This window comes from Dasypus novemcinctus, chromosome 10, assembly GCF_030445035.2.
Source record: "Dasypus novemcinctus isolate mDasNov1 chromosome 10, mDasNov1.1.hap2, whole genome shotgun sequence".
Lineage (NCBI taxonomy): Eukaryota > Metazoa > Chordata > Mammalia > Cingulata > Dasypodidae > Dasypus > Dasypus novemcinctus.
Window position 1 is genome coordinate 35946905 of NC_080682.1, and position 12516 is coordinate 35959420.

At 35.0% G+C, this 12516-nt stretch overlaps 1 pseudogene; it reads left to right on the forward strand.

Moving 5' to 3' along the window:
- The first annotated feature begins 9972 nt into the window (after positions 1 to 9972).
- LOC131280186 (olfactory receptor 4C11-like) lies at positions 9973 to 11122 on the forward strand (annotated as a pseudogene).
- Positions 11123 to 12516: the final 1394 nt, after the last annotated feature.

Below are 12516 nucleotides of genomic sequence, written 5' to 3' on the forward strand. Positions count from 1 at the left end.
AAAAAAATTTTCAAATGCTTAGCTAGACTGACTAAGAAAAGAGGAGAGACAGTGCAAATAAATGAAATAAAAAATGAAAAAGGGACCATTACTACTGACTGCACAGAAATAAGGGGAATCATAAGAGGATACCATGAACAATTTTATGCCAAAAAACTAGACAATGTAGATGAAATGGAAAAATTCCTAGGAATGTAAAAACAACCTACACTTAACCTAGAAGAAATAGAAGATTTCAACAAACCAATCACAAGTAAAGAAACAGAAACAGTCATCAAACAGTGTGGGGAGCCATCCACTGTGAAATCTGTTTACAGCCTCCAACAACATGGCGGATTTCATAACTACTACAGCCCTGCCCCACCATTTCCTTCTTCTTCTTCCTCTTTGTTTCTTTGTTCTCCCCTTCCCACACAACTCTGGTGACCACAGCAATATGCATGAGCAAGGCGAGAAACTCTGCAGACCCGGCACGAACTTTCAGCCAATCCCCTCCTTGGATGCCTGCCACCCACAAGACCAGCCTATCACCTATGGACATGCTCCCTTCCCTCAGTATAAATTCTGATGCTCTACCTCCAATAAACGAGGCTTGATCAGAATCCTGTCTTGCCTCCATTCTTTCTCGTCCCCTGACCCCACTTCTTCCCACAGGCCCCTGGAATCTGCCCCCGCCGGTTCGGACAAAACAGCTCTCCAAAATGAAAAGCTTAGGACCAGATGGTTTCGTGGGTGAGTTCTACCAAGCATTCAAAGATGATTTAATACCAATTCTACTCAAGCTCTTCCAAAAAACTGAACAAGAAGGAATGCTGCCAATCTAACTATATGAAGCCAATATCACTCTAATATCAAAGCCAGATAAAAATATTACCAAAAAAAAAAAAAAAAAAAGAAAAGAAATGAAAACTACAGACCCATTTCTCTAATGAATACGATGCAAAAATCCTCAATAAAATACTTGCTAATCAGGCCCATCAACACATTAAAAGCATTATTCATCATGATCAAGTGGGTTTTATACAAGGCATGCAAGGCTGGGTAAACATAAGAAAATCAATTAGGATAATTCACCACATCAATAAATCAAAGAAAAAAACCACATGATTTTATTGAGTGACACAGATAAGGTATCTGACAAAATACTATATCCTTTCTTGATAAAAATACTACAAAATAGACATTGAAGGAAATTTTCTCAACATGATAAAGGCCATATATGAGAAACCCACAGCTAACATTGTACTCAATGATAAAAGACTGAAAACTCTCCTGTTGAAATCAGGGACAAGAAAATTCTACCCACTGTCACCACTGTTGTTCAGTATAGTGCTAGAGATTCTAGCTAGAGCAATCAGGCAAGAAAAAGAAATAAAAGGCATCTAAATGAGAAAGGGAGAATTGAAACTTTCACTATTTACAGAGAATATGATTGTATATATAGAAAGTCCTGAAAAATACACAATAAAGCTGCTGGATCTAATAAATGATTTCAGTAGAGTGTCAAGACACAAGATCAATACACAAAAATATTTGTGTTTCTATACACTAAATATCATTAAGATGTCAATTCTACCAAAATTGAAAAACAGATTCAATGCAATCCAAATAAAAATCCAACCAGCATTTTTTAAACAAATGGAAAACACAATTATCAAATTTATCTGAAAGGTAAGAGGCCCCAAATATCAAGAAACATCTTAAAAGGGAAAAGTGACATTGGAAGACTTTCAATTCTAGACTTTAAATCATATTACCATGCTACAGTGGTAAAAACATCATGTTATTGTCATAAAGATAGCCATATAGAGCAATGGACCTGAATTTATGGTTCAGAAACAGACTTTCACATCTATACACAAGTGATTTTTGACAAGTCTGTCAAACCCAACTAGCTGGGACAGAACAGGTTATTTAACAAATGGTGGTGGGAAAACTGGATATCCACAGCCAAAAGAAAGAAAGAAGACCCCTTTCTTACACCTTATACAAAAAATAACTGAAAATGGATATCAAAGACCTAAATATAAAAGCAAGTACAGTAAAGCTCTAGAAGAAAATGTTGGAAAACATCTTCAAGATTGGTGGTAGGTGGTAGATTCTTAAACCTTACACCAAAAGCATGAACAACAAAAGAAAACATGGATAAATGGGACCTCCTCAAACTCAAACATTTCTGTGGTTCAAAAGACTTCATCAAGAGAGTGAAAAAGCAGCCCACTCCACCAGAGAAAATATGTGGAAACCACCTATCTGATAAGGGTTTGTTTTCCATTCTATGTAAAGAGCTTATACAACTCAACAATAAAAGAACAAGCAATCCAATTTAAAACTGAGCAAAAGATTTAACTAGACATTTCCCCAAAGAAGAAATAGAAATGGCTAAAAAAAAAAGACATGAAAAATAATGTTCCATATCACTAGTTATTAGGGAAATGCAAATTAAAACAAAAATGAGATATCACCTAACACAGCATAGAATGGCTGTTATTTAAGAAAAACAGGCAACAATAAGTGCTGAAGAGGATGTGGAGAAATAGGAACACTCCTTCACTGTTTGTGGGAGTTTAAAACAGTGCAGCCTCTGTGCAAGACTGTTTGGCAGTTCCTCAGGAAGCTAAATATAGAACTGCCATATGATCCAGCAATTCCTTTACTAGTAATATATCCAGAAGAATTAAAACCTATGACATGAACAGACATCTGCACAATTATGTTCATAGCAGCATTATTCACAATTGTCAAAAGATAGAAACAACCAAAGTGTCCATCAATCAATGAATGGATAAACAAAATGTTGCATATTCATATGATGGAATACTATGCTGCAGTTAGAATAAATGAAATTGGGACACATGTGATAAAACGGATGAATCTTGAAGACATTATACTAAGCAAAGTCAGCCAGCCACAAAAGGACAAATATTGCATGGTCTTATTAATATGAACAAAATAAAATGAATAAATACATGGAGTTAAAACCTGGAGTATAGGTTATAAGGAGATAAGAGGAGGATTGAGATGAAATACGAATGCTAAATGTGTAGAAGTTTTAGTTAACTTGACTGTAAAATTGTGGAAATGGATAGAGTTGATGGTAGCATGTTATGATGAGTAGCAACTGGTTTATAAGTGGAATTGTGGCTAAAAAGTGTAGTCTGGGGAAGTAAATACCAATAGAAAGAAAGCTAAAGAATAATCTGGGGACTGAGTAATACAGTGAACCCAGAGGTGGATGAGGACTGTGGTTAAAGGTACAAATACAAGAGTGTCCTTCTGTGAGCTAGAGCAGATGTACATCTCTATTGGAGGATGGGTGGAATGTGGAGAAGCATGGGAAAACTAAAGTTGGTGTGACCTATAGACTGTGGTTAACAGTAATATCATAATATTCTTGCATTAATGCTTAAGTTGTACTGTGTTAATGATGGAGTTGTATGGAAAAAGTATGCCAAATGTACACTATGGACCATGGTTGGTGGTAATAGTCTGATAATATCTCATAATTTGTAACAAATGTTCCACCGTGGTGTAGTGTGTTGGTGAAGGACTGTTAATAAAGGAAATTTACACATATGTATGATTGTTTTGCAAAATCATATGCTTGGTAATAAAAAGATATTTTTTAAAAATAGGGTGGTTTGGAGAAAAAATACACAGAATGAAAGATAGAGACAATAGTTGATAGTAATATTTTGATGGTCCTCTTGCATAATTTGTAACAAAGATTTCACAACAGCACAAAGTGTTGGTGGACAGGTAATGTATGAGACCCCTGCGTGAAGTTATGTATGTTTATTTTATAAGTTCATAATCTTACTATACACTTATTGTTTATGCATGTTCATGTATTAATGAAATATTTCAATAAAAAGTATATTTTTAAAAACCTATGACACACTGTAAAGGCAGTGCTGAGAGAGAAATTTATATTACTTAAAGGTTCATTAAAAAAGAAGAAAGCAGGAAGTGGACTTGGCCCAATGGATAGGGCACCCACCTACCACATGGGAGGTCCATGGTTCAAACCCCAGGCCTCATTGGCCCGTGTAGATCTGGTCCATGTGCAGTGCTGATGCACACAAGGAGTGCCCTGCCATGCAGGGGTGCCTCCTGCATAGGGGAGCACCACATGCAAAGGAGTGCTCTCTGTAAGGAGAGCCACCCAGTGAGAAAGAAAGTGCAGCCTGCCCAAGAATGGCACTGCACACTCGGAGAGCTGACACAAAAAGATGATGCAACAAAAAGAAATATAGATTCCTGGTGCCGCTGATAAGGATAGAAGCAGTCACAGAAGAGCACACAGTCAATGGACACAGAGAGTAGACAACTGGGGGGGGGGGGGAGAAGGGGAGAGAAATAAATAAATCTTAAAAAAAAAAAGAAGAAAGAATTAAAAGTGAAGATCTAACTGAACACCTGGAGTAGCTAGAAAAAGAATGACAAAATAATCCAAAACCAAGATGAAGGAAAGAAATAGTAAAAATCACATCAGAAATAAATGAAATTGAGAACAACAACAATAAAAACAACAAACCAATAGAGGATCAACAAAACCATAAGTTGGTTCTTTGAGAAGATCAACAAAATGGACAAACCTTTAACTAGAATGACAAAGAAAAAAAGAGAGAAGATGCAAATAAATAAAATGAGCAACAAGAGGGTCATTACAATTCACTCAGCAGAAATAAGAAAGGTCATAAAAAATAATATGAACAGCTGTATGCCAAAAAACTAGACAATGTAGAGGATATACACAAATTCCTAGAAACACATTAACAACCTAAACTGACCCTAGAAAAAATAGAAGACATCAACAAACTAATCAAAAGTACAGCAATTGAAACATCACAAAGATGAAAAGCCCAGGAACAGATGGCTTCACGGGTTTATTTTATCATTCAAAGATGATCTAATACAAATCTTGTTCTATAGTATCTGAAGATACTATAAAAAAAAAAAAGGAAATTATAGGTCAATATTTCTAATGATAATAGATGAAAAAATCCTCAGCAAAATACTTATAAACAGAATCTGAAAGTACATTGAAACAATTATAAACCACAATCAAGTGCATTTTATCCCAGTTTTGCAAGGTTGTTCAATACAAGAAAAGCAATTAGTATAATAACCAAAGAGATCTTAAAAAGAGAAAGGCTAGGAGGACTCATACTTCTGGACGTTAAAGCATATTATTTGGCTACAGTGGTTAAAACAGCATGGTACTGGATAAAGATAGACACATTGACCAATGAAACTGAATTGAGAACTCAGAAATAGAACCTCACATCTACAGTCAAGTGATTTTTTTTCAGGAAGATCTGTTTTATTATTGCCTAGAGGCTGATTGCCTGGAATGCAACACTTAACAAAATACAATCAGATAAATAGTTACATAATAATTGCATACTATTTCATTTATTACTGTTACAATTATTTAATTTCTATCATTGGGGCAAAACCTCAGACTCAGTCTATCTGGTTCACCTCTCTGCAATGAGACTTGCTTATAATTGTACTTAAGATTCAGTGAGAGATAGGTCCATCAATGATTGATCATGGTGCAAAACAGACAATTTGTATTTTTCTGATGAAGTGAGGGAATTGTGCATTCCTTCCACAGCAGATACCAGAAAGCCTGAAGGCAATGGAGTCCCAAATCTTGAGAATAAAGGACTGATTGTTGGGAAACAGGCATTAATTAGTGTAGGGATGAGCACCAACCACAAACTGGGATTCTCACAGAGAGTCACATAAACATAAATGATGAAGGAGAGGACATAAAGAGATACAAAGCTACTTACCAGGGCCACAATGCTTTGAGTGGCTCTGTTCTCAAGGGAAGATCTTGGAGAGAGGTTGTTCCTATGAATGTGTTAAACTTGTTGCTCATGCCTGTACAGGATGAAAACTATAGGAGCCACTGGCCAAGATCATTAGTCCCAAACACAAACCATCATGGAAAGATAATAATGCTATATACAATGATCTTGCAACTTTGTCACCAAGTGGAAAACAGTATTCCAAGTCATTTATCAGTGTGATGTTTTTATTGCTCCATTTGCTGCTTACATATATAGGAAAACTCATATATATATATAAGCATGTGCAGTATCCAGCAAAGGACAATGGAGGGGGCAGTGTACTTTCAGGATTTCCTTTTAAGCTCTGCCCACACGGAGTCACAGGCAGATGGTCATGGCCTGGAAGAAACTCAAGAGGCAGGTGGTGCTTATGAACGTGCCCCTGCCCTCTCTTTGTACACATAAAGCAAGTTGAGATCCAATATAATTGAGATGTTTCATTTCAAAAGCTGCCATTGTGTATGAGATTCCTTTAGGTAGAATGACTAAAATGTTGGTACTGACAGGTGCCTGATAATCATATCTGTGGCACTTAACCTGCATCCACTGAAGTAAAGGAAGATGTAACCACACAAGAGTGAGAAGTTCCCCAGTATTCCAATGACTATCTGGAATAGAAAGAACATTCCTATTTTCAAATCCCTGACAGCCATTCTGTCATTTTCAAGAACTCACTATTCAAATTCAGGAGCAGAGAAGTCTGCTGTCTACATGGAAACATGAGTTGTGGACTGTATTTTCATGGAAAAAGAAATTTTAAAAATTTCCACTTAACATGATTTCCACCTGACAATTAATTTATAACATATATTTTCTTTTCGTTAAAGGATTCTACAATTTTATGCGTTTATTTTATAACGCTTACAATATTTTGTTTTGTTTTGTTCTGTTTTTTTGTTTGCATTCCCCTTTTCATTATTTAATAAAGTTGTGTCATAATATATATTTCAGTTTTAAGTTGATGTGTGCAAATCCCTGTAGTTATACATTAGATACACTGAAAGCTATTTATCCCTGGAAAACCCTTTTTGTATAATCATTGATTTACTAGATAATTTTCAGTAATATTTCAAACTGAATTTTGAATTTGTATTGAGATTCTATGTATCACTTTTTTGTTTTTTTAATTTTTTAATTCTCTCTCTTTTTTTTAAGATACATAGATCACAAAAAATGTTGAACAGACTGTCAAGACCTGCCAGGTGGGCCATAACAGTCTTTCGGCAAATGATGCTGGGAGAATTGGATGTTCTTATCCAAATTGTAAAATTAGCTCTGCCTTTACAGTGTGTCATAGGTTTTTAAAAATATACTTTTTATTGAAATATTTCATTAATACATGAACATGCATAAACAATAAGTGTATAGTAAGATTATGAACTTATAAAATAAACATACATAACTTCACGCAGGGGTCTCATACATTACCTGTCCACCAACACTTTGTGCTGTTGTGAAATCTTTGTTACAAATTATGCAAGAGGACCATCAAAATATTACTATCAACTATTGTCTCTATCTTTCATTCTGTGTATTTTTTCTCCAAACCACCCTATTTTTAAAAAATATCTTTTTATTACCAAGCATATGATTTTGCAAAACAATCATACATATGTGTAAATTTCCTTTATTAACAGTCCTTCACCAACACACTACACCACGGTGGAACATTTGTTACAAATTATGAGATATTATCAGACTATTACCACCAACCATGGTCCATAGTGTACATTTGGCATACTTTTTCCATACAACTCCATCATTAACACAGTACGACTTAAGCATTAATGCAAGAATATTATGATATTACTGTTAACCACAGTCTATAGGTCACACCAACTTTAGTTTTCCCATGCTTCTCCACATTCCACCCACCCTCCAATAGAGATGTAAATACTTGTCCAGGGAAAGCAAAAGGGAAGTATTTCCCAGTTAAAATCTTGAGTGATGGTGACTTTCAGTACATGTGGGATTAAACTGGGAACACACTAGGAGAGGTTAGGTGAGAACCTAAGTCTCTTTAGGTCAAACAGACACTTTTCCAGAATAATCAGTATTTTGGAAACATCTTTTTTTCTTATTTGAGCAAGGAGTGATTTGCAATTTAAAATGAAAAATTGTAAGACATGTGTAGTAGTTCTTGGTGGGAATGGATACTACATGTTGAAGGTTATTGGTAGTTGGTAGTCAGAAGGGCAAGCAGATAAAAATATCTGCTTGAGTGTTCCAGGCAATACTTCATGGAGGTGATAGTTTATGTTGTGAATAGGGTAAGTTGCAGGCTTCTCACCTCCTCAATGGAAAGTAACTATACAATAGTATGGGATAATATAGAAGTGTACCTATGGGAAATCCTCTCTAATCCTTTCATCCATTCAATACATACTAAGTACCTACTTTTATTCTAGATGTGCAAATTCAGCAGTGAACAAATAGACAGAAATGGATGTCCTTATATTGGTTCATTCTAATGCAAGTCATTCTACTGTATATCAATTACATGTATTATATACCTGTGTGCATGTCTGTCTGTTTAGCATCTCTCGATCCATTTATATATATAACTAAATAATTAGTTGATAGAAACTTCAAACAATTTTTCACTTCTTTTTGCTAAAGAGATTTGACAAAAAATACATTTGGAAAACTTTCCATAATGTTTTCTAACCTACAGTTAATGACAATGTGCTGGTGTATGACTTTAAGACCAACGAGATCCAGAACTACCTCTATATCTGATTTATGATCCTACCCGGGGCTCCCTAGTATATTGCTGTTCTTACTGCCTATGTGAAAGACAGTTTTGAGGTCACAGTGATATGCCACAGAAAATATGTAATCACATCATTAGCTAAGATAAGATTTTAAAAATCTTTTTTTAATACAATGCATGAATATGATACATTTTCAAATATTAATACAGGGCACATATTAAAGAGTGGTTACTTCTATGGCTCTCTCTCACTCTTTCTCTCTCTATTTATTCCACTTATAATGGATTCCAGTAAGAGGTTTAAGATCCATCCTGAATGAGGTGGGTCATAACGTAACTGAAGTAGCCTCATCAATAGAATTACTTACATAGGGTTTTGACCCATCAGGTATGTTTTCCTGTGGTACAGAGAGCTACAAACTATCACAGGCTACAATGATTGCTTTTGTACATGGGAGTAAATGCATCTCTAGGAAATCGAATCACTGGTCTGATTTCTATGTCCAGTTATAATGTTATAGATGTTGGAACTCACCACCTAAGATACTGTACCCACTTAAACACCAACCTAGACTATCTGAGAGTGATAGGTTCCCACACATTTGCCAGCACTACATATTAATAAACAAAATGATCAAAGATCATTTTAGGTCATACCAGTTATAGGTTTCCCATTCTTCTCCAGTATACTAAAATAAAAAAATGTATTTTTAAAAAATTGAAAAAAACAAAAAAGATCATTTAATCAGTATAAGAGAGAAAATATGAGTCTAATTGGAATTCTTATTTCCATGTAGTTAACTATGAATTGAATGGTATATCTTTTCATATGTTTAACTACTACGATAAAAATAAGTGTATCTTGTAAAAATGGTTCTGTAGCTCATTTTTCATTTGTGTTGTAATTTTTAATACTGTTTTGTAAAATCTATTTATCATTGAAGAGATTATTCTTTTGTGTTACAAGTATATTTTAACAATTTCACATTATTTTGCTTTTGACTATGTTATTACTGGGGAGAACAAATATGGCTATATCCACAAAATAACTTGTCTGACGTATAGCTAGTTGTAAATAAACAATTAGGTTCACTTTTTGTTTCTGTCATCTCTTTCTTGAAGTTAAAGTATGGGAGACTCAAGAATAGAGAAGATAAAAATTCTATTGAAAAGTTTCAGCAATCACTCAGAGATTCCTTAGCTCATTTTCTACATCACTGGTGCTTAAACTGTAAACCTGAATTTTGAAATTATATTCTGACTTATGGCAAATTCACCCCTCTCCTTTTCCTTAACTATAGATAGTCTCAGTGTCTTCATGTATCTTAGGAAATATTGATGAGAGAGTCAAAAAATAATGAATAAGGAGAAAATTTTAACTATGGAAAACATAGCATGATAAAAAGTACAAAATTGAATGTGAGGTTGCATTACAACTGCAAACAAGAAAGATTTGAGAGGTAAAGTATGCATAGATTTTCTCTATTTTTGTAACACACTATCCCTAATATTGAGGGCCCTTGCTAAAAACTGAAGGAAAAAATTCAGGTCAGGAAATTATCAACTCATGGTGAATCCAAAAAATTATGGTTTATTATTTCTGATAGGTCATTTACTTTTTAATTAAATCCTATTGCACTTTCCTATACAATCAGTGAAATAATTTTGATAAGTATTATGATGCTTATTTCATTCAGAAAAACATTAATATGCAGAAAGGTAACTGATTATCCATGGATAAGGAGAAGTTCCATGATCAAGCATGTATTGCAGCTGCAAATGTGCTTTTTTTATAAAATTGCGTTTTTTCTCCTTGCAGATGAACTCTCTAAGCAGTGCTTGCCCAGATCAAATAAAAAGATGCAGCAAACAACAGTGTAACTGAATTCATACTGTTAGGATTAACACAAGATACCTTGAGGCAGAAAATGGTGTTTGTAATCTTTTTAATTTTCTATGCATGAACTAGGGTGGGATATTTGCTCATTATGGTGACTATCAAGTTCAGCCAGAGCCTTGGAAGCCCCATGTACGTCTTCCTATTTTTTCTTGTCCTTTGCTGATGTTTGCTTTTCAACTTCCACAGCCCCTCGACTAATTGTGGATGCTCTCTCTGCAAAGAAAATCATATCTTACAATGAGTGCATGACTCAAGTCTTTGCACTACATTTATTTGGCTGCATGGAGATCTTTGTTCTCATCTTCATGGCTGTTGATCGATGTGTGGCCATCTGTAAGGCCTTACGTTAGCAAACCATCATGAGATGGCAGGTCTGCACCATCCTGATTATTCTTGCCTGGATAGGGTCTTTTATACAGTCTACTGCTCAGATTGCCCTGGCCTTGAGATTGCCTTTCTGTGGACCCAATTTGATTGATCATTATTGCTGTGATTTACAGCCCTTGTTGAAATTTGCTTGTATGGACACATACATCACCAACCTCCTGCTGGTGTTCAATTTGGGGCATTTGTTCAAGCAGTTTCATGCTTCTGATGATTTCATGCATTGTCATCATGAATTCTCTGAGAAACCCAGTGCAGTAGTGTGGACAAAATCCTTCTCAACTTGTACCTCAACTTGTACCTCCCACATCATCAAGAGTAACCTTATTTTTTGTCTCATGTGCATTCATGTACACATGTCCCCCAACCACTTTCCCCATAGACATAAGGAACTCACTTTCTCAACTGACTCATCCATACATAAGGAATGCAAAAGTGAAAAATGCCATGAACTCAGACAGGATAATGAGTTATTGCAAATGACATGAAAATATATGAACTTCCTAGGAGAAAGGAAAGTTTGAGAAAGGGATCGTTTTTCAGAGGAAACATGCAGTGGGGAAAGAGGGTTATTTATTCATTTCTATGATTGTTAATATAACTTTGCACACATCACTGATACAAGAGGAATTCTCCTGAAGGCCACATTATGAATTCAGTTATAGTTTAAGACTCCTTCAGAGTAGGAATAGTTTGGCTATTTTACTGTCCTGTGATTATTTCCCCATCATTGTTATGTTAATTTGGAACAGATATACTTACTAACTGGAAAAATCCATGTATTGATTCTGCTGAAAAAAAACCTACATCACAGAGAAGGCAGAAAATCTGAAGAAAAACAACATTTTATAAGGACTTCCAGAGATAATAGCCAACATATATTTATAAGATTCAATGTCTCTATAATATCAGCATTGAATTAATTGGTCTAGCTTATGCAACAAGTAAATGAATTGTAACATATGGCTGTGGTCTACTATAATATCACACAGGTGGTAGCCCCAATAAAAATTGCAGTGCCATGAATATAAAATTTATTAGCATGTTAGAACCTCTAGCACTTGGTTTGTAGTCTGATCTTGTGAGTGAAATTTTCTCTAACTATATGAAAGACAAAACAAAACTAACCTTTACGTAGCAAAAGACAATAGCATTTTGCCCTGGGTCACATTTTCTCCTGTAATTTTTTGCTCATATTAGAATCCCAGGGGATTTAATCTTCTGAATATTGTTCAAAATATCAGAACGGTCCACTATATTTATAACATCATGCAAAATGGACTGATGAACAAGAAATAAGCAATATTCTTTTATCACAGTGTAATTTATTTAAAATGGCCATGCCAACTTCGCAACTCTCCCTATTCAATGGTGAAGTGCATCTTCCCATCATTTCATCTGCTTTGTGACATATTTTGATGAACAGAATATAATAAAATGATGTATATAACACCTGATATTGACCATGAGGGGCCTTAAAGCTTTAGGTTTTGTGAGACAACCATGGCAGTGATCCAATTATGGTTTGTTAGAGACCAATATAGTTTACTGGAGAAGAAAAGGCCATATGAAAGAGAATCGAGATATCTATGCCAATTGCTTCATTTATGAATGAGACTACCTGGGACTGAGCACCCTCTTTGAACTGTCAGAGT